The sequence below is a fragment of the Pogoniulus pusillus genome, chromosome 32 (assembly GCF_015220805.1).
Source record: "Pogoniulus pusillus isolate bPogPus1 chromosome 32, bPogPus1.pri, whole genome shotgun sequence".
Classification (NCBI taxonomy): domain Eukaryota; kingdom Metazoa; phylum Chordata; class Aves; order Piciformes; family Lybiidae; genus Pogoniulus; species Pogoniulus pusillus.
This window is the reverse complement of record NC_087295.1, coordinates 12,399,949-12,426,028: the sequence shown is the minus strand read 5'-3', so window position 1 is coordinate 12,426,028 and position 26,080 is coordinate 12,399,949.

Below are 26,080 nucleotides of genomic sequence, written 5' to 3'. Positions count from 1 at the left end.
TTCTCATTGCCAGTGGGATCCTTCTTCTTCTTTATGCTTCTCATTGCCAGTGGGATCCTTCTTCTTTATGCTTCTCATTGCCAGTGGGATCCTTTTTCCTCTTTATGCTTCTCATTGCCAGTGGGATCCTTCTTCTTCTTTATGCTTCTCATTGCCAGTGGGATCCTTCTTCTTTATGCTTCTCATTGCCAGTGGGATCCTTCTTCCTCTTTATGCTTCTCATTGCCAGTGGGATCCTTCTTCCTCTTTATGCTTCTCATTGCCAGTGGGATCCTTCTTCTTCTTTATGCTTCTCATTGCCAGTGGGATCCTTCTTCTTTATGCTTCTCATTGCCAGTGGGATCCTTTTTCCTCTTTATGCTTCTCATTGCCAGTGGGATCCTTCTTCTTCTTTATGCTTCTCATTGCCAGTGGGATCCTTCTTCTTTATGCTTCTCATTGCCAGTGGGATCCTTCTTCCTCTTTATGCTCCTCATTGCCAGTGGGATCCTTCTTCCTCTTTATGCTTCTCATTGCCAGTGGGATCCTTCTTCTTCTTTATGCTTCTCATTGCCAGTGGGATCCTTCTTCCTCTTTATGCTTCTCATTGCCAGTGGGATCCTTCTTCTTTATGCTTCTCATTGCCAGTGGGATCCTTTTTCCTCTTTATGCTTCTCATTGCCAGTGGGATCCTTCTTCTTCTTTATGCTTCTCATTGCCAGTGGGATCCTTTTTCCTCTTTATGCTCCTCATTGCCAGTGGGATCCTTCTTCTTCTTTATGCTTCTAATCTCTACAAAACATTACCTTAGCCTTAGGTAAGGTGCTGGAATCTGTGAAAGAGAGGAAAAGAAAGAGACATGACTAGGAGAAGACAAGGAATGTTCTTTGTGGTATGTTTTGGCAAAGGAATCCAAGAAGGACAAATATAAACAGTCATTAAATAAAAGAAAACCCCAAACAGGCTGCCTGCTTTTCTTCCTTTGTTCTGATTCCTCCCACTCATCAGTAAATGAAAATATTATAGGGGAAAAAGAATTCCAGGAAAGTGATTTCAAGGAAAAAAAAAGAACTCCTTGGCAGCTCCTAGAAATAGGGCTTTTTTATTCCCTTCAGCTTTTCTGCTTTGTAGTCAGTGCTTCTCCCCCAGCAGATTGCTGTGCTTCCCCCATGCACTCAGTTTTAAGTGTATTAAAACTGAATATTCTAAGGCAGATTGTTTAAGGGCTCAACTCTGTTTAAAGTTTGCCTACAGTTTAGTTGGCGTCGGTGGAGATAATTCCTATCTAAAGCAGTCTTAATATTTGGACACATGATAGAAGGCAACTGTTCACAGCAGCTTGACAGAGAGCCTCTTGCCAGCAGTGGCTGTAGGGTCTGGGGACTCTGGCTGCTGCACCCTGAAGCAAACAGCTGCTTGTTGAAGATGTGAATGACCTCAGCTGTCTCACTCCACCGCCAGACTCCACTGCTCTCCATGCAGAGCTGGCAGGAGTTGATGTTCTCTGCCTCCTCACTCTTCCTCAGGTCACACAACACTCTGCTGTTCTTTTACCTTGGATATGACCCATAGCAGAGGTTCAAACAAGCAGCCTGGAGCACTGGGCTACCTAGAACCGTTACAATCAGACTGAGTGCAGCCCAACTAGAGGGGTCCTTGCTGCAGGGCAGTTAAGAACCAAACTTAAGTAAAAGGCAGATATTCATCAACATTGTACTTCCCTGGGGGTGTTGAAGCAAAGCCTGGATGAGGCACTTAGTGCCATGGTCTGGTTGATTGGATAGGGCTGGGTGCTAGGTTGGCCTGGGTGAGCTTGGAGATCTCTTCCAACCTGCTTGATTCTATGATTCTATGAACATTATACTTCCCTGGAGGTGTTCAAGCAAAGCCTGGATGAGGCACTTAGTGCCATGGTCTGGTTGACTGGATTAGGCTGGGTACTAGATTGGCCTGGATGATCTTGGAGGTCTCTTCCAACCTGTTTGATTCTATGATTCATAAACTGAAATTGGCTTCCTAGCTTATAAATTCCAACATAATGGAGGTGAATATGTGTAAAGAAAAGCAAAATAAGGAGTTGTGTGCGATGCTGGTGTGCCTTTAAAAGAAATCATAGTCAATATGGCACTTTAAATTACTCAGCCAATATCAAATAAATCACAGAATCAGAGAATCATCCAGATTGGAAGAGACCTCCAAGATCACCCAGTCCAACCTAGCAACCAGCCCTAGCCTCAGTCAGGCTTTGCTTCAGCACCTCCAGGGATGGCCACTCTACCACCTCCCTGGGCAGCCCATTCCAATGCCAATCACTCTCTCTGACAACAACTTCCTCCTAACATCCAGCCCAGACCTCCCCTGCCACAACTTCACACTGTGTCCCCTTGTTCTATTGTTGGTTGCCTGGCAGAAGAGCCCAACCCCACCTGGCTACAGCCTCCCTTCAGGTAGTTGTAGACAGCAATGAGCTCTGCCCTGAGCCTCCTCTGCTGCAGGCTGCACACCCCCAGCTCCCTCAGCCTCTGCTCACAGGGCTGTGCTCCAGGCCCCTCACCAGCTTTGTCGCCCTCCTGTGGACACCTTCCAGCACTGCAACATCTCTCTTGAATTGAGGAGCCCAGAACTGGACACAGCACTCAAGGTGTGGCCTGAGCAGTGCTGAGCACAGGGGCAGAATAACCTCCCTTGTCCTGCTGCCCACACTGCTCCTGAGCCAGGCCAGGATGCCATTGGCTCTCTTGGCCACCTGGGCACACTGCTGCCTCAGCTTCAGCTACTATCCATCAGTACCCCCAGATTCCTTTCTTCCTGGCTGCTCTCAGCCACTCTGTCCCCAGCCTGTAGCACTGCTTGGGGTTGTTGTGGCCAAAGTGCAGAACCCTGCACTTGGCCTTGTTCAATCTCATCCCACTGGCCTCTGCCCACCCATCCAGAGGCCAATGGGATGAGAGGGCAATAGCAGACAACACAGGCAGGTTGGCAAAGCCCCTCAGGATCACCAAGTCCAACCTAGAATCCTACTTTACAAGACTCACTCTAAACCCTATCCCTAAGCACCACATCCAAACGACCCTTAAAACACATCCAGTTACTCGAGAAACGATCAGAGGGATTAGAGGGCTAGAGGGAAAGGAACATCAACTCATTGTTTAAGTAAGGGATTAGTGAGGAGACAAGAAGCCATAAAGGAATAAATCTGAGTAACAGAGTTGCTTCTAATGACATCAATAAGCTTCTAATGCAAAATAAATAAAGCAGACCAAAATAAATAGCATGAGTCCAGTTGTCTGCAGTGATAGTTTGGAGGGGCTGGGGGGGGGGGGGGGGGAAGAAAAAGAACAACAAACAAGAAGTGAAAAAAAAAAAGGCTTGTGAAATTGTGTTGCATCAGAGAGATGAAGGCTGATCTCAGGAGCAGGGTCATCTTGGTGAGGCATAAAATAACAAATCTCCTGAGTAACAGCCTTTCCTCCCACCCCTGTGTTCCAAATGTCATCATGTTTCTGTCGGACGACACTGAACTTTCTGTGGTCCTTCCATCTCAGCAGGAGCTCTACATGTGTGCACTCCAGGCAGGAAGACCTTCTTGGGCAGATTGGCTCTCACAGAGAGTGTTTGCAAAGAAATAGGTTGCAGAGCTAAAGTTGATGTTGAGAGACTCGTGAGGAGACAGAGGGACAGCTACACCGAGGGGCTTAACTAGTGAGTAGCTCAGTATCTGGAGGGTGAAGTATCTGAAAGGAGAATAGGTTGAATAGCAAAGCTTGAAATCCATAAAGCTAACTACAGCTCCCTGTGAAACCTTCCCACAGGAGGGGAGTGCTGCCTCCTTGGCTAGAGTGGAAATGCTCTGACTAAGAAGAGGAGGCTCAGGGCAGAGCTCATTGCTGTCTACAACTACCTGAAGGGAGGCTGTAGCCAGGTGGGGCTGGTCTCTTCTGCCAGGCAACCAGCACCAGAAGAAGGGGACACAGTGTGAAGTTGTGGCAGGGGAGGTCTAGGCTGGATGTTAGGAGGAAGTTGTTGTCAGAGAGAGTGATTGGCATTGGAATGGGCTGCCCAGGGAGGTGGTGGAGTCACCGTGCCTGGAGGTGTTGAAGCAAAGCCTGGCTGAGGCACTTAGTGCCATGGTCTGGTTGATTGGATAGGGCTGGGTGCTAGGTTGGCCTGGATGAGCTTGGAGGTCTCTTCCAACCTGTTTGACTCTATTATTCCATGATTGGCTAAGGCTGGGTGCTAGCTTGGCCTGGATAATCTTGGAGGTCTCTTCCTACCTGCTTGGTTCTATGATTCTATGATACAGTACAGTAGACAATTACAGCCATTCTAGAAATTCTCAACTTAAGCTCTCTTCAATGGCATTTATTGTCATGGGAAAATGATTTTTGCTCTTTCCATCTTAATATTTTAATTACCTCTTTGTAGGCCAGATTTGTGGTCTGGGAACAGTTAGAAATCTGAAAGAATGCAGTTTAATTTAAAAGGTGAGTGGCAGGAGGCTGGAGCCAGGCTCTGCTGGGTGCTGCCCAATGGCAGCACAAGGGGCAATGGGTGAAAGCTGAGGCATAGGAAGTTTCACTGAAACATGAGGAGGAATTTTTCTCCCTGTGAGGGTGACAGAACCCTGGAACAGGCTGCCCAGGGGAGTTGTGGAGTCTCCCTCTCTGGAGATATTCAAGACCTGCCTGGATGCATTCCTGTGTGATCTGGTATAGGAGATGCTGCTCAGGCAAGCAGCACCAGAATAAGGGGACACAGTGTGTAGTTGTGCCAGGGGAGGGCTAGGCTGGATGTGAGGAGGAAGTTGTTGGCAGAGAGAGTGATTGGCATTGGAATGGGCTGCCCAGGGAGGTGGTGGATTTGCTGTCCCTGGAGGTGTTGAAGCAAAGCCTGGATGAGGCACTTGGTGCCATGGTCTGGTTGCTTGGCTAGGGCTGGGTGCTAGGTTGGCCTGGATGAGCTTGGAGTTCTCTTCCAACCTGTTTGATTCTATGATTCTGGCAGGGGGAGTTGGACTGGATGAGCTTTGTCCCTTCCAGCCCCTGACATTCTGTGATTCTGTAATGGCTCAGTGCCTTATTTAGAAAGAAACTTAGGGCAAACTAGTTTCAGCCTAAACTCTTCCTTATTCAGCCAAGTAGGTTCTCATTTCTAATTCAGTCAGGTTTTTAAAGGAGTTTAAAACTGAGCATTGCTTACATCCTTTTATGAATCAGTGGTCAGTCATGAACATTTAACTCTGTGGCTATAAAGGTCAGAGAATTAGTATGGAAGGCATGTTCCCTTCTCCCTAATCCAGTTAGTATGACTTAGTTGAGTTAAATATCAGGTTAAAGAAGGTACTTTCAATTTTCACAGTATCACAGTTTCACAGTATCACAGTATCACAGTATCACAGTATTATCAGGGTTGGAAGAGACCTCACAGATCATCAAGTCCAACCCTTTACCACAGAGCTCAAGGCTAGACCATGGCACCAAGTGGCACGTCCAATCTTGCCTTAGTAGATGCAGAGGGAAATACAGTAACAAAGGATGAGGAAAAGGCAGAAGTACTTAAAACCTTTTTTGCCTCAGTCTTCAATAGTGGGACAGGTTGTCTCCAGGACAACTGGAAGATGAGCCAGGGACCAGTACAGTCCCCCTGTAGAATCATAGAATCATAGAATCATAGAATCAACCAGTATTATCAGGATTGGACCTCACAGATCATCAAGTCCAACCCTTTACCACAGAGCTCAAGGCTAGACCATGGCACCAAGTGCCACGTCCAGTCCTGCCTTGAACAGCTCCAGGGACGGCGACTCCACCACCTCCCCGGGCAGCCCATTCCAGTATCCAGAGTAGCTCCTCTGCCTCTCTCCTCTGCCTCTGATCTCTACCCTTAGACCTTAACACAGGCACCCTTAACCACTCTGCAGACCACATTCTGACATGGGCATCGCCGCCAGTTTTCAGTGGCCATTCACAACAGCGAGAGCTTTCTATGGGCACATCTTTATCCCTGCTGAAGAAAGCAGCCCTCTTCAAAAGCACTCAGGCACAGAGTGAAAAAAAAAAAAGCCTAAATCTAATCTTTTTTTGTTTCATGAAGGCATTGTTGTATTTTCCTCTGCACCTGGAATTAAAACATAAAGGATCAAAGCATAAAGCCTCGTTCTCTTAGTAACAAAACTCCAACTGACTCAACACGACCATTAGTTCATAGCTGAGCCATCTTTATTGGCAGTGATGTTAAAGGCTGATATATTTATCCTGTCTCCAGCTCTTTGTTGCCTGCTTTGTTTCATTTTGATGTCAAAATATTCCCCCTTGATATTAAAATTGTCCTAAAACTGGAATATGCACAAGTATATATGTGTGTGCTTAAGGTAATAGCTTTTCTCCTTCTTTGTTCACCACCACTGGAAGAACAAAAACCTCATCAAACTAATCTCATATGTGGAGGAATTCCTGTGTATGTTTATGTGGTATCTAGGAAACTGCTGAGAAACAGATTTCTTGAAGCAGTCATGCACAAAAATAAACCTTTTAGAATACATCTCCAGGAGCACATTAGATAGAAGTAATGTATATGCTAGCAAGGAACTGGGTTTGTCAATAGCCAAACCTATGGAAAGAAGAAGATGGAATACTAAAGTTCTGTTTCCACACTAATTCACTAGCAGCTGTTGGCAGAAATTATACATTTCACCTCTGCTTTCAATGGGGTTGGGAAGATGGAAACTGGAATAGATATGGCACTGGACACGTGGGCAGGCAGTTTAAGCTTTCTTCTTAGCACCTCTGTGGACCTCCTTCATAGAATCACAGAATCAAGACCTCCAAGCTCATCCAGTCCAACCTAGCACCCAGCCCTAGCCAATCAACCAGACCATGGCACTAAGTGCCTCAGCCAGGCTTTGCTTCGACACCTCCAGGGATGGTGACTCCACCACCTCCCTGGGCAGCCCATTCCAATGCCAATCACTCTCTCTGACAACAACTTCCTTCCAACATCCAGCCTAGACCTCCCCTGGCACAACTTCACACTGTGTCCCCTTCTTCTGTTGCTGGTTGCCTGGCAGAAAAGCCCAACCCCACCTGGCTACAGCCTCCCTTCAGGTAGTTGTAGGCAGCAATGAGCTCTGCCCTGAGCCTCCTCTTCTGCAGGCTGCACACCCCCAGCTCCCTCAGCCTCTCCTCACAGGGCTGTGTTCCAGGCCCCTCACCAGCTTTGTTGCCCTTCTCTGGACACCTTCCAGCACCTCAACATCTCTCTTGAATTGAGGAGCCCAGAACTGGACACAGCACTCAAGGTGATCTTAGAAGTCTTTTCCAACTGAACCAATTCTACAACTCTAAGAGGTTGTGATTTTCAAGCCGCCCTTAATCCTCACAGCTGTAGAACATCCACTGCTATCAAATTCGTGATTACTATATTTGTGGTGATGCTGATCCCTAAAGATTATACAGAATTAAGTTGCTCAGTGCTCCTCAGACACTTCTTCAGTTGAACACATCTTTGCACAGAAACAGTTTGCTTCTGTGGTTTGGGGTTTGGTTTTTCTTTCATGTAGAACACAGTTGGGCCATGATTTTCAGAAGCTGAGTTTCATGGATTCCTCTGTCCATTAAGTTTATTAAGATAATGATTTCAGCTATGTTTTAGAAAATAGATTGATTTTTAGATGTTTCATTCCAAGCAAGGCTTGCTTCCTTCTCAGTTCTTATTGTGAAGCCATTGCATTCCCTTTCACTGTTAATGTCACTTGCTTATGTTAATGATTTAAAAGTCAATTTTCAAGCTGCTTTAAACTGAACTCTTTTTTTCTACCAACCATTTGCACTTGGCAGATTTCATTCTAATATGTCCTACAGCCACCATTCACATTTGTTCTCAGTGTAAACTATTGATGCCACCCAGAGGGACCTGGACAGGTTGGAGAGGTGGGCACAAGCCAACCTCATGAGGTTCAACAAGACCAAGGGCAAGGTCCTGCAGCTGGGTCGGGGCAATGCCAAGCAGAAATCCAGGCTGGGCAGTGAGTGGCTGGAGAGCAGCCCTGAGGAGAGGGACTTGTGGTGCTGATGGACAAGAAACTCATCATGAGCTCAGCATGAGCCAGCAGTGTGCACTTGCAGCCCAGAAAGCCAAGCAGAGCCTGGGCTGCAGCAGCAGAAGTGTGGCCAGCAGGGCCAGGGAGGTGATTCTCCCCCTCTACTCTGCTCTGCTGAGACCCCACCTGGAGTACTGCATCCAGTTCTGCAGACCCCATTACAAGAGGGATGTGGAGATGCTGGAGTGTGTCCAGAGCAGGGCCAGGAGGATGCTGAGAGGGCTGCAGCAGCTCTGCTGTGAGCACAGACTGAAAGAGTTGGGGCTGTGCAGGCTGGAGCAGAGGAGGCTCCCAGGTGACCTTCTTGTGGCTTTCCAGGATCTGAAGGGGGCTACAAAAAAGCTGGGGAGGGACTTTTTAGGCTGTCAGGGAGTGCCAGGACTGGGGGGAATGGAGCAAAGCTGGAGGTGGGTAGGTTCAGGCTGGAGGTGAGGAGGAAGTTGTTGAGCATGAGAGTGGTGAGAGGCTGGAATGGGTTGCCCAGGGAGGTGGTTGAGGCCCCATGGCTGGAGGTGTTTCAGGCCAGGCTGGCTGAGGCTGTGTGCAGCCTGCTCTAGGGTAGGGTGTCCCTGGGCATGGCAGGGGGTTTGGAGCTGGCTGCTCCTTGTGGTCCCTTCCAACCCTGACTGATTCTATGATTCTATGCTTGCTATTAACTGAGTTTGCAGCCTGTAGCTGCTTCTCAGCTGTGGCTGTGATGTTAGCAGCTATGTTATTTAATAAGCTCTATAGTTCACTGCTCTGATGCCAGCAGGGTTACTCACTTTTCTTTCTTGGGAAAACACAAGCCTTGAAAATACTGACATGCACAAAAATGCTTACAGCTCTTTCATCACAGAGGTTTTACTTTCTCCCCTGTGCACTGAGCTATATAGGTGAGCACAGAAGGCTTCTGTCAAAGGTCAGTAAAGCAGCTCAGAGGCAGACTTGCATTTTCCAGCAGATGTAATGAGCTTTCATCAGTTTACAGGCAATGCTCTACTGTTCCTTTTCTCTTTCTCCCTCGGGAATTAGGGATGTAATCCAAAGTACATTGGAAATCAATGCCCCCTCTATGAAGCCATTGTGAAGAATGAACCCAGTGATGTAATAGGTCTTTTCCATCTCCAATTACACTTACTTCTATGAACTCCAGCCCTATGCTGAGGTCTACCAAGTGATCTCTGAATGGTCTCAATAGCTGTAAGGTATTCCTTTTTCTTGAAAACAAGAGCCTAGGTCATTTAAACTCACAGTGATGCTTTATTATGGCAACACTGGTGTGTTATCTCTACTGTATCTAAGTACCAGTGAAACAAATAGATCAGAAACTGGCACTGATTTATTTACTTAATTAGTCAGTGCAACATTATCATGACCCACACTGAGAGGCTCCTGCGTACTCTGTTAATCTCAAGTGCGTGGCCCTTTGTCTGTGTGGCAGTTGTGCACCTTTCATCCTCCCAAGAGGATCAACATTTGATGAGAAAAGTGCTGCAGGGATTTCTGAAGGGCTAGGGAAGGCATTTGTAATGCCTGTTTGCTCTTCCCAACGTGTGAATTAGCTCAGAGCAGACAAGAGCCTTGACAGCCTCTGCTGGCTATTCAGAGATCCTTTTTCTTTAACCCTCTTGTCCTTGCTGTAATGAGAAGAACAAATAAAGGCAGCAAAATGATGACTAAAATCTCCAAATGCTGCTCAGTAGGGAAAAAAAGCCAAATCATTTTCTCCTCTTGAGTCTGGAGGATGAAAGGTACATAGGTGAAAATCAGATGTCCTTTAGCTCAGGAGAGATCTAGCCCAAGTAAAGCTACACCAAGGGGACTCTGTGTGTTAAAATATTGTTCCTTTAGTAACATGACTGAAACATTTACTGACAAAGTTTATGGTCGTCCTTGCCCTGCTCAAAAATAAACTGCTTTGCCAGCCCAAGCAAGAGCAGAGCACAGTGAAGTGTTATTTTTGCCCTTTCCCTACAAGGATGTTCACAGTGGGCTTGATATTTTTGGATGCTGAGAGACTTTTGTCCCTAGCTCCAGCTGCAGGGAGCAAAAGGCTCAATGCTAGGCAGGCAGGGCTGAAAGAAAAACGTTCTCTGTTTCATCTGACCACTGTCAAATCCAAAACTATCTGAGCTTGGAGTATCATTTGAATGGATTTGGAACATCTAAGACATCACAAGGTAAAATTAGTGCTTCATGTCAATGAGACTCGCTCCAACTAGAGAAGGAGTCTGGATCTGTTGATCCAGGCCTGAATCTTGTTAGCAGAGCTCCAGATTAAATTATTCTGTACTACTCAGCAGTCTTCTTCAGGTGGTTTGGTAGTCTAGGAAGCTGTATAGGTTATACTGAGAGTTTAAAATCATAGAAACATAGAATCAGGCAGGGTTGGAAGGGACCACAAGGAGCAGCCAGTTCCAATCCCCCTGCCATGCCCAGGGACACCCTACCCTAGAGCAGGCTGCACACAGCCTCAGCCAGCCTGGCCTTAAATACCTCCAGCCATGGGGCCTCAACCACCTCCCTGGGCAACCCATTCCAGCCTCTCACCACTCTCATGCTCAACAACTTCCTCCTCACCTCCACTCTGACTCTCCCCACCTCCAGCTTTGCTCCATTCCCCCCAGTTCTGTCACTCCCTGACAGCCTAAAAAGTCCCTCCCCAGCTTTTTTGTAGCCCACTTCAGATCCTGGAAGGCCACAAGAAGGTCACCTGGGAGCCTCCTCCTCTCCAGCCTGCACAGCCCCAACTCTTTCAGTCTGTGCTCAAAGCAGAGCTGCTGCAGCCCTCTGAGCATCCTCCTGGCCCTGCTCTGGGCACACTCCAGCATCTCCACATCCCTCTTGTAATGGGGTCTGCAGAACTGGATGCAGTACTCCAGGTGGGGTCTCAGCAGAGCAGAGCAGAGAGGGAGAATCACCTCCCTGGCCCTGCTGGCCACATTTCTGCTGCTGCAGCCCAGGCTCTGCTTGGCTTTCTGGGCTGCAAGTGCACACTGCTGGCTCATGCTGAGCTCCTCATCCAGCAGCATCCCAAGTCCCTCTCCTCAGGGCTGCTCTCCAGCCACTCCCTGCCCAGCCTGGATTTGTGCTTGGGGTTGCTTTGCCATTTCGGAACACACAAGCAAAAAAACTCTTTGTCTTCTATTCATCTGTTTTTTTTGTTTCAGGTGGGTTTTGGAGGATGCTTCCCCAGTACATAGTATTTGCTGCTACAAGCTAATTGCTAGTTGAATCAGAGTCACAGAATCATTTTGATCAGAAAAGATCCTTAAGATTATGAAATCAAACCACTACTTAGCTTTGCTGAGTGCTAAGACAGATGCTTCAGTATGTCTTTGATGATTAGAGCAGGACTATGTGCAGCAAACAGAGAGGCAACTTGAGTCATTTGCCATGTAACTATTCCTTAAGTTCAAGCAAAGCTTTTTCACCAATACTCATTTGCTACTGGTGTTTGCCCATTGCTGCCTCCTCTCCCCATGATTAAGGAATCATGCCTAACTTCATGGCATTTTGGGACATGATTTCATGGCCATGGTGGTCTTAGATGGACAGTTAGACTGGATGATCTTTGAAGTCTTTCCCATTTGAAAGAATCCTTTGATTCCAAATGAAGAATGCAGTGGAAATGAAATGTTTCACTCAGTTTTCATTCCACATTTTGTAACAGCTGAATTGGAGATCACAAGGTAATATATCATAGAATGGTTTAGGTTGGAAGAGAGCTCAAAAATCAGCCAGCTCCAACCCCCTGCCACAGGCAGGAACACCTCACTACAACAGGTTGCCCAAGGCCTCATCCAACCTGGCCTTCAACACCTCCAGGGAGGCTGTGGATGACAGAAGCACATTCTGTGCTTCTGTCATCCACAACCTCCCTGGGCAACCTGTGCCAGTGTCTCACCACCCTCACTGCAAAGAGCCCTTTCCTAACATCTAGTTTCAATCTCCCCTCTGCTACTTTAAATCCATTACTCCTCATCCTGTCATTACAAGACCTTGTCAATAGTCCTTCCTCAGCCTTCCTGTAGCCCCCTTCAGATACTGGAAGGCCACTCCAAGGTCTCCTTGAAGCCTTCTCTTCTCCAGGCTGCAGAACATAGAATCATAGAATCATAGAAGCAATCAGGCTGGAAGAGACCTCCAAGATCATCCACTCCAACCTAGCACCCAGCCCTATCCAGTCAACCAGACCATGGCACTAAGTGCCTCAGCCAGGCTTTGCTTCAACACCTCCAGGCACGGTGACTCCACCACCTCCCTGGGCAGCCCATTCCAATGCCAATCACTCTCTCTGCCAACAACTTCCCCCTAACATCCAGCCTAGACCTCCCCTGGCATAACTTCACACTGTGTCCCCTTCTTCTGTTGCTGGTTGTCTGGGAAAAGAGCCCAACCCCACCTGGCTACAGCCTCCCTTCAGGTAGTTGTAGACAGCAATGAGCTCTGCCCTGAGCCTCCTCTTCTCCAGGCTTCAAATATGTTTCACAGTTTATGTAGGATGAACTGACCAAGTAGCTTTCAGCTGAACAAAACGAGCTCTGTTTTCCTAGAATGGCAGAGAATACTTCCTGGAATGTTGGAAGAACTGTAAGAACTCTGTGTAAATCTGTTACTACCATTGCAAGGCAGCAGCTAAATGTCTATGTGAAGTGTATGGTTGCTTTGCACACTATCTGTACAGAAGAATCCATGCTGGGTGACTCCAGGATGCCTCAAACATTCAGTAACAATGGAAACAGCCAAGTGGGATCCCCCTTTGGAATAAATCAAAGTCCCTTCTCATACACAAATCTATTCTTTTGAGAAGATTGCCCTGTGTTCCTCCCAAAGCAGGACTTCTAAGGGTAAAACATTTTCAGTTCAAGAGTCATTCCAAGTGCCTTCTGAAAGTGTTTTGTTGCAGTATCCAAGGACAAGCAGAGATAGATGCGGTATTATTTTGCCACCTAATATCCTGCAATTTATTCAATCTGAACATAAACATTTGCTCTGGACTGATGTCCTGGCAACTTCTGCTGACTGGCCCAAATAAGATGTGATTGCTAATGGGTCAGAGGCAGGTTATTTTGCCCATTCTTTCCACTTTCTCCTGGCTCTTTTACACTAGGGACTGGTAGTTAAGCAGCAACACCTGCTGTGTCCTGGGACTCAACAAGCCAATGCTGTCCCATCACCACTTTTCTTGTCTGTTTTCTTTCTCTTAACTTGCAGCTCAAGATAGAGAGCTAAGCAGCTGCCTTTCTCAGGCCACACTTATGCACAAACATGGCTTACAGGATGTGGAATTTGCTTCAGCAGAAGCTGGCACTAAAATTTTGTTCTTGCTCGTGTATATGTGAGAGTGATTTGCCATTGGAATGGGCTGCCCAGGGAGGTGGTCACAGGCTCACAGGATGTTAGGGGTTGGAAGGGACCCAAGGAGATTATGGAAACCAACCCCTCTGCTAGAGCAGGACAATCCTATCTAACACAGATCACAGAGGAACACATCCAGACAGACCTTGAAAGGCTCCAGGGATGTCACCATCCTTGGAGGTGCTCAAGAAAAGCTTGGATGAGGCACTTAGTGCCATGGTCTGGTTGATTGGATAGGGCTGGGTGCTAGGTTGGATTGGATGAGCTTGGAGGTCTCTTCCAACCTGACTGATTCTATGATTCTCTATGTTGGAGGCAGTACTGCATGGAACCATAAGCACCTTGTTTGTCTGTTTGTGTTGTAGGGCAAAACGCTGTTTAAGACATTTCATCCTGTCAGTGGGTCCTGGGCAGAACCATTCAAGCTGAAGTCCTGCAACTATTCACAGGCAAGTGCAGTCCCTTTTCTTCTCCTTCGTGTGTGAATCTCCAAAGGTGATGCATTTTCCTTTGTAGTACTGTTGAAACATTCCATGTTCTGGACCTTGAGTCACCCGCACTGCAATCACCTTTAATGCTTTGCTCCACTGGCTACATGCAGTTAGCTGCTGTTGATTCCCTTCCCACTGTCTCCAACAAATTCAGCAGAATGCTTCTCTTTGAGTCACTGTCCTTGGAAGTGTTGAAGGAAAGCCTGGATGAGGCATTTAGTGCCATGGTCTGGTTGATTGGATAGGGCTGGATGATAGCTTGGACTGGATGAGCTTGGAGCTCTCTTCCAACCTGGTTACTTCTATAATTCTATGCTCTAGTTGATTGTCTATGCCTGGGTGCTAGATTGGACTGGATGATCTTGGAGGTCTCTTCCAACCTGGTTGATTCTATGATTCTATCTTTGTGGCCCACCTCTGGACCTGCTCCAACAGTTCTAAGTCTTTCTTGTGCTGGGGGCTCCAGCACAGGACACAGTGCTCTAAGGTCTCCCTGGAGCCTTCTCCAGGCTGCACAGCCTGAACTCTAGCAGTCTATCACCATAGGGGAAGTGCTCCAGCCCTCTGATCATCTTTGTGGTCCTCCTCTGGACCTGCTCAAACAGTTCCAATCTAGTTGATTGGACAGGACTGGGTACTAGGTTGGACTGGATGATCTTGGAGGTCTCTTCCAACCTGGTTGATTCTATGATTCTATCTTTGTGGCCCTCCTCTGGACCTACTCCAACAGTTCTAAGTCTTCCTTGTGCTGGAGGCTCCAGCACTGGACACAGTACCCCAGGTGGGGTGTTACGAAAGAAAAGTAGAGTGGCAGAATCATAGAATCAGACAGGTTGGAAGGGACCTCCAAGCTCATCCAGTCCAACCTAGCACCCAGCCCTAGCCAGTCAACCAGACCATGGCACTAAATGTCTCATCCAGGCTTTTCTTGAACACCTCCAGGGACGGTGACTCCACCACCTCCCTGGGCAGCCCATTCCAATGCCAATCACTCTCTCTGTGAAGAACTCCTTCATGCTGCTGGTCACACATCTTTTGATTCACCCCAGGACAAGGTTGCCTTCTGGGCTGCCAGTCCATGTCGCTGCCTCATGGTTTGTTTTTCATGAGCTTTTCTGTGTAGCTGCTGTGATCACCAAAGAGGACTTCTGAGATAATAATTACAATTATTTTCTAATAATTAGCTGCATTGTAGCAACATTCTTCCAGATAGGAACTTCCACCTCAGTTATTAAAACCTTGGCTGTGATACTGAGCCAAGAGATCTCATGAGCCAGCAGCAGTACTCCATAGATTTCTCACAGCTGAAGGACTTCAACCCAAAAACCTCCTGAAAATGACAACTAGTAAGAAAATGATAGATTAGAGGAAGTAGTTTGTTTTCAATGAACACCAGGTGAGGAAGTAAAGCTTAGCCTAGAAATAAAAGTCAGCAGAATGGATTAATGTGGGTTGATTTTTTTTTGGGGGGGGGAGGGCAGAAAATGCTGCCTGATGAAAGTCAGTTTCCCAAATAACTGCAATTAAAAAGTTTGATTTAGTAGTGCTGAAATGTTCCTCTGACAGTGAAAGAAAGAGGAAGAAAAAAACAAAGCAATGAAGTCTCTGGAGCTGTTCAAGGCAGGATTGGACATGGCACTTGGTGCCATGGTCTGGCCTTGAGCTCTGTGGTAAAGGGTTGGACTTGATGATCTGTGAGGTCTCTTCCAACCTTGGTGATACTGTGATACTGTGAAGTACATAAAAGGAGGGTTTCATCCAGTTATTGGAATCTGCAATCTGGACAGGATGGAGAGGTGGGCACAAGCCAGCCTCATGAGGTTCAACAAGACCAAGTGCAGTGTCCTGCATCTGGGTCAAGCCAATGTGCCTTGGAGTTGGTTAAAACTCTAATTTAGTTGTTCCTAATCTAAAGAGTGCATTGGCATAAGCAAGAAAAATTCCCTCCTCCAAGTAGCAGGTAGGCTGTGATAAATCCTGATGGAATCTGATGACCAATGCTGTCCAATCTGATGTCTAGGACTTTGATTTTCCAATGGTGTTTGGCCTAGATTGATAAACATCTTCCTAATTCCTTCTGAAGAGAATGAAATCTCACAAGGTCCTCAAAGGATCTCCAAGAGATGATTTTCTTTTCCATCAAGTTGTACCTCAAGGGCAGGCTAATGGAAGGACATAGAATCATAGAATCAACCAGGTTGGAAGAGACCTCCAAGATCATCCAGTCCAACCTAGCACCCAGCCCTAGCCAATCAACCAGACCATGGCACTAAGTGCCTCAGCCAGGCTTTGCTTCAACACCTCCAGGGATGGCGACTCCACCACCTCCCTGGGCAGCCCATTCCAGTGCCAATCACTCTCTCTGCCAACAACTTCCTCCTAACATCCAGCCTAGACCTGCCCTGGCACAACTCACACTGTGTCCCCTTCTTCTGGTGCTGGTTGCCTGGCAGCAGAGCCCAACCCCAGCTGACTACAGCCTCCCTTCAGGGAGCTGCAGACAGCAATGAGCTCTGCCCTGAGCCTCCTCTTCTGCAGGCTGCACACCCCCAGCTCCCTCAGCCTCTCCTCACAGGGCTGTGCTCCAGGCCCCTCACCAGCTTCATCAACCTTCTCTGGACACCTTCCAGCACCTCAACATCTCTCTTGAATTGAGGGGCCCAGAACTGGACACAGCACTCAAGGTGTGGCCTGACCAGTGCTGAGCACAGGGGCAGAATAACCTCCCTTGTCCTGCTGGCCACACTGCTCCTGATCCAGCCCAGGATGCCACTGGCTCTCTTGGCCACCTGGGCACACTGCTGCCTCATCTTCAGCTGCTCTCTACCAGCACCCACAAGTCCCTTTCTTCCTGGCTGCTCTCAGCCACTCTGTCCCCAGCCTGTAGTGCTGCTTGGGGTTGTTGTGGCCAAAGTGCAGAACCCTGTACTTGGCCTTGTTCAAAGTCCTTGGAGCTGCACAAAGGTAGACAAATGTCACTCTACCTATAAGCAATAAAAGAAACTACACCTCATGGATAATTAAGCAAACAGAGCTTAGACTTCTTTAACTTCCTCTTTTGACAGACACACTGCATACATCTCTTCCTATTTATCTTGGCCCAGGCTGCTAGGGGCACTGACTCTATTTTTGCACTTACAGTTCATACATGAAACACCTACCAGCTGTGGCCCCTATGTACTGTGGTCAGAATAAAAGGCAGAGCAGCTGGAGCTGTTTAGGTGACTACTGTAGTTTGAATAAATCTCTCCATTTTCCAGAATGAGTCCTGTACATCTTGTTCCTTTGGGGCTTCAGATGCCATGGAAACAGTAAATTTTTCAGTACTTTCACATTTCTTTTCCTGTCTGGGCTGGTGAGGGGCCTGTAGCCAGGTGGGGTTGGGCTCTTCTCCCAGGCAACCAGCAACAGAAGAAGGGGACACAGTGTGAAATTATGCCAGTGGAGGTCTAGGCTGGCTGTTAGGAGGAAGTTGTTGTCAGAGAGAGTGATTGGCATTGGAATGAGTTGCCCAGGGAGGTGGTTGAGGCCCCATCCCTGGAGGTGTTTAAGGCCAGGCTGGATGAGGCTGTGTGCAGCCTGCTCTAGGGTAGGGTGTCCCTGGGCATGGCAGGGGGGTTGGAACTGGCTGCTCCTTGTGGTCCCTTCCAACCCTGACTGATTCTATCTAACCCAACCCCCCTGCCAGAGCAGGCTTGCCTGGATTAAGTTGCCCAGGAATGCACCCAAAGGGATTTTGAAAACCTCCAGAGGAGGTTCCACAACCTCTCTGGGCAGCCTGCTCCAAGTCTCCATCAGCCTGCTCCAGGTCTCCAGCACCCTCACAAGAATGAACACTTTCCTGCTGTGCAGATGGAACCTCCTGGGTGAAAAGAGCCCAGCCCCATCCTCTTGACCCTTGCTCTTTAGATATTTACTGGCACCTCCCAGTTGCCCCATCAGCATATGGAAAAACATGCACATTTGGATCAGTGAGGTGTTACATAACAGAGCTCCTCGGTGCTCCTCGGTGTAAGACTGAGTTCTCAGCTGCTAATAACTTGGAAAAACTGAAATCTCTTGAACTGAGATTTTCCATGCTGAGCTTTAGCCTTGGGGTGACCTTTTTTTGGAGAACTGCAGCAAAACCCAACCAAACAACCAGCTCAGCTGTTTCCAAGAATGAGGCCAGTGACAAGCAGAAGTTTTTGTCCATGTCTGTATATCTGCTCCTTTTTTTTGTTGTTGTTTTGGGTTTTTTTTTCTACTAGAATCCCTCATTTTTTTGGAGCAGGGACTTGATATGCTACAGCCTCATGGCTTGTGGGCCAAGAATATAACTTAGTCATATTGAACACTACCAAACTTACCCACATTTCTGCAGGTTCTCAGCTTTGAGTAACCAGAGAAGCCCAGAATCACAGAACCTTAGGGGCTGGAAGGGATCTCCAGAGATCATCAAGTCCAATCCCCCTGTCAGAGAGAGGCCTGGAGCACAGCTCTATGAGGAGAGGCTGAGGGAGCTGGGGGTGTGCAGCCTGCAGAAGAGGAGGCTCAGGGCAGAGCTCATTGCTGTCTCCAACTATCTGAAGGGAGGCTGTAGCCAGGTGGGGTTGGTCTCTTCTGCCAGGCAAGCAGCAACAGAGCAAGAGGACACAGTGTGAAGTTGTGCCAGGGGAGGTCTAGGCTGGATGTTAGGAGGAAGTTGTTGTCAGAGAGAGTGATTGGCATTGGAATGGGCTGCCCAGGGAGGTGGTGGAGTCACCATTCCTGGAGGTGCTGAAGCAAAGCCTGGATGAGGCACTTAGTGCCATGGTCTGGTTGACTGGCTAGGGCTGGGTGCTAGGCTGGACTGGCTGAGCTTGGAGGTCTCTTCCAACATGGTTGACTCTATGATTCTATGATTGGCTAGGGCTGGGTGCTAGGTTGGATTGGATGATCACAGAATCATCCAGGTTGGAAGAGACCTCCAAGCTCATCCAGTCCAACCTAGCACCCAGCCCTATCCAGTCAACTAGACCATGGCACTAAGTGCCCCATCATAAAATCATAGATCCTGGAGGACTCTTCCAACCTGGTTGATTCTATGATTCTAAATCAGGATCTCTCACAGCAGGGCCCACAGGAACATATCCAAATGAGTCTTGAAAGTCTCCAAAGATGGAGACTCCAGAGTCTCTCTGAACAGCCTCCTCCAGGTCTTCATCACCCTTACAAGAAAGTTTTTCCTGCAAAGAGACTGACCCCTTCTTCTTGACACCTACCCTTCAGATGTTTATAAACACTAATAAGAACTCCTCTCAGTCTGCTCTTCTCCAGGCTGAAGAGCCCCAGGTCTGTCAGCCTTTTCTCAAACTTCTGAGAGGACACAGAATGGTTCTATGAGCACAGACTGAAAGAGTTGGGGCTTTGCAGCATGCAGAAGAGGAGGCTCCCAGGTGACCTTCTTGTGGCCTTCCAAGATCTGAAAGGAGCCTCCAAAAAAGCTGGAGAGGGACTTTTCAGGCTATAAGGAGTGGCTGGACTGGGGGGAATGGAGCAGAGCTGGAGGTGGGGAGAGTCAGGCTGGCTGTGAGGAGGAAGTTGTTGAGCATGAGAGTGGTGAGAGGCTGGAATGGGTTGCCCAGGGAGGTGGTTGAGGCCCCATGGCTGGAGGTGTTTAAGGCCAGGCTGGCTGAGGCTGTGGGTAGGGTGTCCCTGGGCATGTCAGGGGGATTGGAACTAGATGATCTCCTTGGGTTCCTTCCAGCCTCTAATATCCTGTGATCCTGTGATTCCACAAGGTTACATTTGCATGGAGGATGCCTCAGCTGAATGGCTCCTGTCATGGGTGAACTCTACATGCCTAAGCTCTACCTACCCATGCTGCATCTGCCTCACCAGGATGGGTTTTCTGTAGCCAGAGCTGCAGGTGAGCCAGGGAACAAGACAACCACAGTTGTAATGCACAGGGAGCAGGAAGTTCAACCTGGCAAAACACACACTGCTGTTCTCTTTGTCAAGTGGAATTGGTCTACAAAACATTGTGGATTGCTGCTCTCACAGTCTGTTCTTGCAGCTGTATCTCAGGAGTGTTATTATCTCTGCCTGGGTGGAGCTGAGCCTTGCTCAGAGGTAATGTTGTTCTCACTGTAGTTCAAGTTCAGAAGCAGTTCAGAAGCAGCCTTTGCAGACATTGTTTGGGCCAAAGGCACAGAAGAAACCAGAGAGGTAGGGTGGGGTAGAAAGTGCTTGAGCAAATCCAGTGAACAGGGAGGGGAAAGGTTCTGGAAATGACTGCAGAAAGGGGGAAAAACAAACACACACAAAAAAACCCCAACCAAACAAACCAAACCACAAAGTCTCAAAGAAAGCTCCTTAATGCATCACACATTTGTCTGAGGATGTATAGAATGGGTCAGGTTGGAAGGGACCTCAAGGATCATCCAGTTCCAACCCCCTGCTATAGGCAGGGACACCTCCCGCTAGAACAGGATGCTCAAGGCCTCATCCAACCTGGCCTTCAACACCTCCCTGGGCAACCTGTGCCAGTGTCTCACCACCCTCACTGCAAAGAACCCTTTCCTAACATCTAGTTTGAAGCTCCCCTCTGCCAGTTTAAACCCATTCCTCCTTGTCCTGTCATTACAAGACCTTGTCAATAGTCCCTCCACAGCCTTTCTGTAGCCACCTTCATATACTGGAAGGCCACTCCAAGGTCTTCTCAAAGCCTTTTCTTCTCCAGGCTGCAGAGCCCCAACTCTTGTAGCCTGTCCTCATAGCAGAGCTGCTGCAGCCCTCTTGAGCATCTTGGTGGCCTCCTCTAGACTTGCTCATATAAAGCACAGGAAAAGGTAATATGAAATCTGGAGATATGAGAGTAGGACCTGATGAGCAAGAAAACAGAGACTACACTGGAAAAAAACAACCCAGGAGAGTCTGAAACTGTGTAGTTTGAAAAGCAGTTGGCCAGAGATCAGAAATAGAGGTGAGGCAGAGACAGGGGAATATCCTGAATGAACTGGCTGGGATAGATGAAATCCTACTTGGGGAAAAGAAGTTAAGGGAACAGAGTGAATCACTAAGGTCAACACCACTCTTTAGCTTTGGATTTGAACTCCAGACATGAAAGCTCACAGTTCTCTCATCGTCCAGTATCTGCAGAATCTGAAATCAAAGTTTTGGGCTCTTTTCTAGTACTGAGCAAAGGAGATGGCCATTCCTTGCTCAGCTGAGCAATGCACAGCTTGGCCAAGTGACAGAGCTCTGTGGGACTGATGGGGTCCTGAAGGGTGCTGCTGGCAAGGATGATCAGTAAAAAAATGCCATATTGACAGTCTTGCTGAGTGTCCTGGATTTGCCAGGAGATTATTTGCACAGGAACATTTTGGTGACAACAGCTTGAAAAATCATGCACACATCCAGAGAAGGGCAAGGAAGCTGGTGAGGGGCCTGGAGCACAGCCCTGTGAGGAGAGGCTGAGGGAGCTGGGGGTGTGCAGCCTGCAGAAGAGGAGGCTCAGGGCAGAGCTCATTGCTGTCTACAACTCCCTGAAGGGAGGCTGTAGCCAGGTGGGGTTGGTCTCTTCTGCCAGGCAACCAGCAACAGAACAAGAGGACACAGTGTGAAGTTGTGGCAGGGGAGGTCTAGGCTGGATGTGAGGAGGAAGTTGTTGTCAGAGAGAGTGATTGGCATTGGAATGGGCTGCCCAGGGAGGTGGTGGAGGCACCATCCCTGGAGGTGTTGAAGCAAAGCCTGGCTGAGGCACTTAGTGCCATGGTCTGGTTGACTGGCTAGGGCTGGGTGCTAGGTTGGCCTGGATGAGCTTGGAGGTCTCTTCCAACATGCTTGACTCTATGATTCCATGATTCTATGATTCTATACACCTTACAAAAGGCTATAAAATATGATTGGATTTACAAAACTCTGCTTCCAGCTTTCATATTTCTCCTTACCATTTGCTGGCCACTCATGCACTTTCCTTACTGAACGTTGCTGCTGTAAACAAGAGAGATTGATATGGAACAACAATGTAAACAGAACATTAAAAGGGTCAAAGCACTACCACTGGATTCCTGGATAATGATTTAAGGCAGTGTGGTACTCTGATTGTTATCGTTAGATCCTCCTCGGTTCAGTGTAACTTGTGGAGTACAGCAGCACACATTTGTCAAGACACACACATTTCATTATGCACATGACAAACATTCTCAAGGGAGGCCAATGTGTTGACTTTTGTGGAGGTCAAAAGACCAGCAAATTCTGTCCTATCTCAAAACAGCACCGTGGAACATGTTAATTAAGACATGAGTTCTGCAACATACCCAGAGCAGAAAGCATGAAAGATCACAGGATCGCAGGGTGTTAGGGGCTGGATGGGACCCCAGGAGATCACTGAGTCCAGAGCAGGATAATCCTAGCTAACACAGAGCACAGAGGAACACATCCAGACAGGCCTGGAAAGGCTCCAGAGAAGGAGACCCCACAGCCTCTCTGGGCAGCCTGTGCCAGTGCTCTGGGACCCTCATAGAATCATAGAATCAAGCAGGTTGGAAGAGAGCTCCAAGCTCATCCAGTCCAACCTAGCACCCAGCCCTAGCCAGTCAACCAGACCATGGCACTAAGTGCCTCAGCCAGGCTTTGCTTCAACACCTCCAGGGATGGCGACTCCACCACCTCGCTGGGCAGCCCATTCCAATGCCAATCACTCTCTCTGACAACAACTTCCTCCTAACATCCAGCCTGAACCTCCCCTGCCACAACTTCACACTGTGTCCCCTTGTTCTGGTGCTGCTTGCCTGGCAGCAGAGACCAACCCCACCTGGCTACAGCCTCCCTTCAGGTAGCTGTAGACAGCAATGAGGTCTGCCCTGAGCCTCCTCTTCTGCAGGCTGCAAACCTCAGCTCCCTCAGCCTCTCCTCACAGGGCTGTGCTCCAGGCCCCTCACCAGCTTTGTCACCCTCCTCTGGACACCTTCCAGTATCTCAACATCTCTCTTGAACTGAGGAGCCCAGAACTGGACACAGCACTCAAGGTGTGGCCTGAGCAGTGCTGAGCACAGGGGTAGAAGAACCTCCCTTGTCCTGCTGCCCACACTGCTCCTGATCCAGCCCAGGATGCCACTGGCTCTCTTGGCCACCTGGGCACACTGCTGCCTCATCTTCAGCTACTCTCTACCAGCACCCCCAAGTCCCTTTCTTCCTGGCTGCTCTCAGCCACTCTGTCCCCAGCCTGTAGTGCTGCTTGGGGTTGTTGTGGCCAAAGTGTCTAACCTAAACCTTCCCTGGCACAATTTCAGGCCATTTCCTCTTGTTCTGTCACCTGATACTAAGGAAAAGAGACCAAACCTCACCTCACAACAACGTTAGTTTAGGTAGTTGTATAGGGCAACCATAAGTGAACACCAACCAGCATGGTGCTAGAGAACCAAAGAATCATAGAATCATAGAATCAGCCAGATTGGAAGAGACCTCCAAGATCATCCAGTCCAACCTAGCACCCAGCCCTAGCCAGTCAACCAGACCATGGCACTAAGTGCCTCATCCAGGCTTTGCTTCAACACCTCCAGGGATGGTGACTCCACCACCTCCCTGGGCAGCCCATTCCAATGCCAATCACTCTCTCTGTGAAGAACTTCCTCCTAACAGTCACTCTTTCTTGTGAGAGGCAGCCTCAGTGTCCAAGAAAGAGCCATTAAACAACAAGATGTTCATGCAATGAGTGCAGCATCAGAGAGATTTTTGTCTGGCCACTCAGACCTAAGGCAGAGATCCTTTTTTGGGATCTCTTCAACTGGAAGTAGAAAGTCTACGCTTCAGTATGGTGCAAAGACCTGAACTCAACAGCCTGACTATAACTGCATAGATACCACTACATTAGAGACAGATTTTCTCCTAGAACAGTCAAAAATGATGCCCTGAATGTATCCTATTTACCCGTGGGGCCACTTTCATCCTTTTACAGAAGTGATTTCCCCCCTTTCATTCAGGTTTTGTTTGTTAGGAGAGAAGTGCAGCCTAGAAATTGCTGCTTCTGGGAGTTCATCAGCATAGTGGAGTTTTCAGAAACCCTGAGGCATGTGCAGGGGGTCCTCAAAAATGTCTGTTTTTGCTGGCAGAGGCAGTGAGCCAGTTCTGATTAACTGACACTGGATTACTGTCAATGGAAGAACATCTCCCTTTGGGCTCTGGTGCTCGTGTCTCGTGGTCCCAGTGACAAAGACTTTTGCAGGCTGCTAACAAACCAAGACAGAGCTTTCTCAAGGCCCATTTAACTAATGCTGAGCTGGCTCTGGATTCCTCTAGGCTGCTCACATGTGGCAACCATCAACGCCCACACTGAGCCCAGAAGCATCTTGGTTATCTGTAAGGCAATCTTGCTTGTAAATCATTTTGCTCAAGCTAGCTAGAGGGTAGCAAGCTCACTGGAATCATGGAATCATAGAATATCAGGGGCTGGAAGTGGCCTTGAAAGCCCATTCAGGCCAACCCCCCTGCTCCCAGGAGAGTCTTTCGTAGTGCTGTGCTTAGCAGTGATGTAGGTGGGTGTTGGTAACAAACCAGTGTTTATACCAGGTCCATACTATATGATCATGGAATCATAGATTGTCAGGGGCTGGAAGGGACCTCCAGAGCTCATCCAGACAACCTTCCTGCCAGAGCAGGATCTCCTAGACCAGATTACACAGGAATGCATCCAGGAGAGTTTTGAATAGGAGACTCCACAACCCCCCAGGGCAGAGTAGAGGGGCAGGAGAAGCTCTTTCTACCTACTAACTACAAACCTTCCAATCCACCCCAGAATGGCATTGCCATTCCTGGCCACAGGAGCACATTGCTGGCTCATGGTCAACCTTCCATCAGCTAGGACCCCCAAATCCTCTTCCTCTTCTCTGCTCTCCAGCAGATCAGTCCCCAACCAATATGGATCCCTGTGGTTGTTCATTCCCAAGTGCCAGACTCCACACTTGCCCTTGTTGAACTTTGTTAAGTTTCTCCCTGCCCACCCCTCCAGCCTGTCCAGGTCTCACTGAATGGCAGCACAGCCTTCTGGTCTAGCAGCCACTGCACCCACTTTGGTGCCACCAGCCAACTTGTTGACAGTGCACTCTGTGCCCTCATCCAGGTCATTGATGAATATATTGAACAGAACTGGTCCCAGTACTGACCCCTGTGGGACCCCACTAGTTTCAGGCCTCCAACTAGACTCCATCCTATTGATCACAGCTCTCTGGCTTCTTTCCTTCAACCAGTTCCCAATCCACCTCACTGCCTGATCATCCAGACCACACAGCCTGAGTTTAGCCAGAAGGAAGCTGTGGGAGACAGTGTCAAAGCTTTACTGAGATCAAAATAAAGCACCCCCACTGCTCTGGACCCCAGAGTGAAAGACATCAGTGTTTGTCTTACTGAACATGGATTCTTTGAGATAAAGAAGGGAGTGCATGTTTTGTTCTTCTCTTTGCTTAATAAAGAAGCTCTCTTTACATAAATCATGATGGCATGGGCTGAGAAAATGCTATGGAGGAAAATCAAAGTAGGGCTCTCACAGCAAAGGATAGGAGGGGAGGAGATTAGGAAGCAAACATTTGAATTATCTTCAGATGGACTTTACCTAGGTAGAAAAAGGCTCCCACATCACTCTTGGGTGCTGTGCTCAAGCTCAGACCATGAGGGCAGGTGTCAGTTATGCCTCCCTTCTCTTTACTAGAGGCTTTCCAGTACATATATATAGAATTCAGGAGCAGAGTGGCCAGCAGGACAAGGGAGGTTCTTCTGCCCCTGTACTCAGCACTGCTCAGGCCACCCCTTGAGTGCTGTGTCCAGTTCTGGGCTCCTCAATTCAAGAGAGATGTTGAGGTACTGGAAGGTGTCCAGAGAAGGGCAACAAAGCTGGTGAGGGGCCTGGAGCACAGCCCTGTGAGGAGAGGCTGAGGGAGCTGGGGGTGTGCAGCCTGCAGAAGAGGAGGCTCAGGGCAGAGCTCATTGCTGTCTGCAACTACCTGAAGGGAGGCTGTAGCCAGGTGGGGTTGGGCTCTTCTGCCAGGCACCCAGCAACAGAACAAGGGGACACAGTGTGTAGTTGTGGCAGGGGAGGTCTAGGCTGGATGTTAGGAGGAAGTTGTTGGCAGAGAGAGTGATTGGCATTGGAATGGGCTGCCCAGGGAGGTGGTGGAGTTGCTGTGCCTGGAGGTGTGAAGCAAAGCCTGGA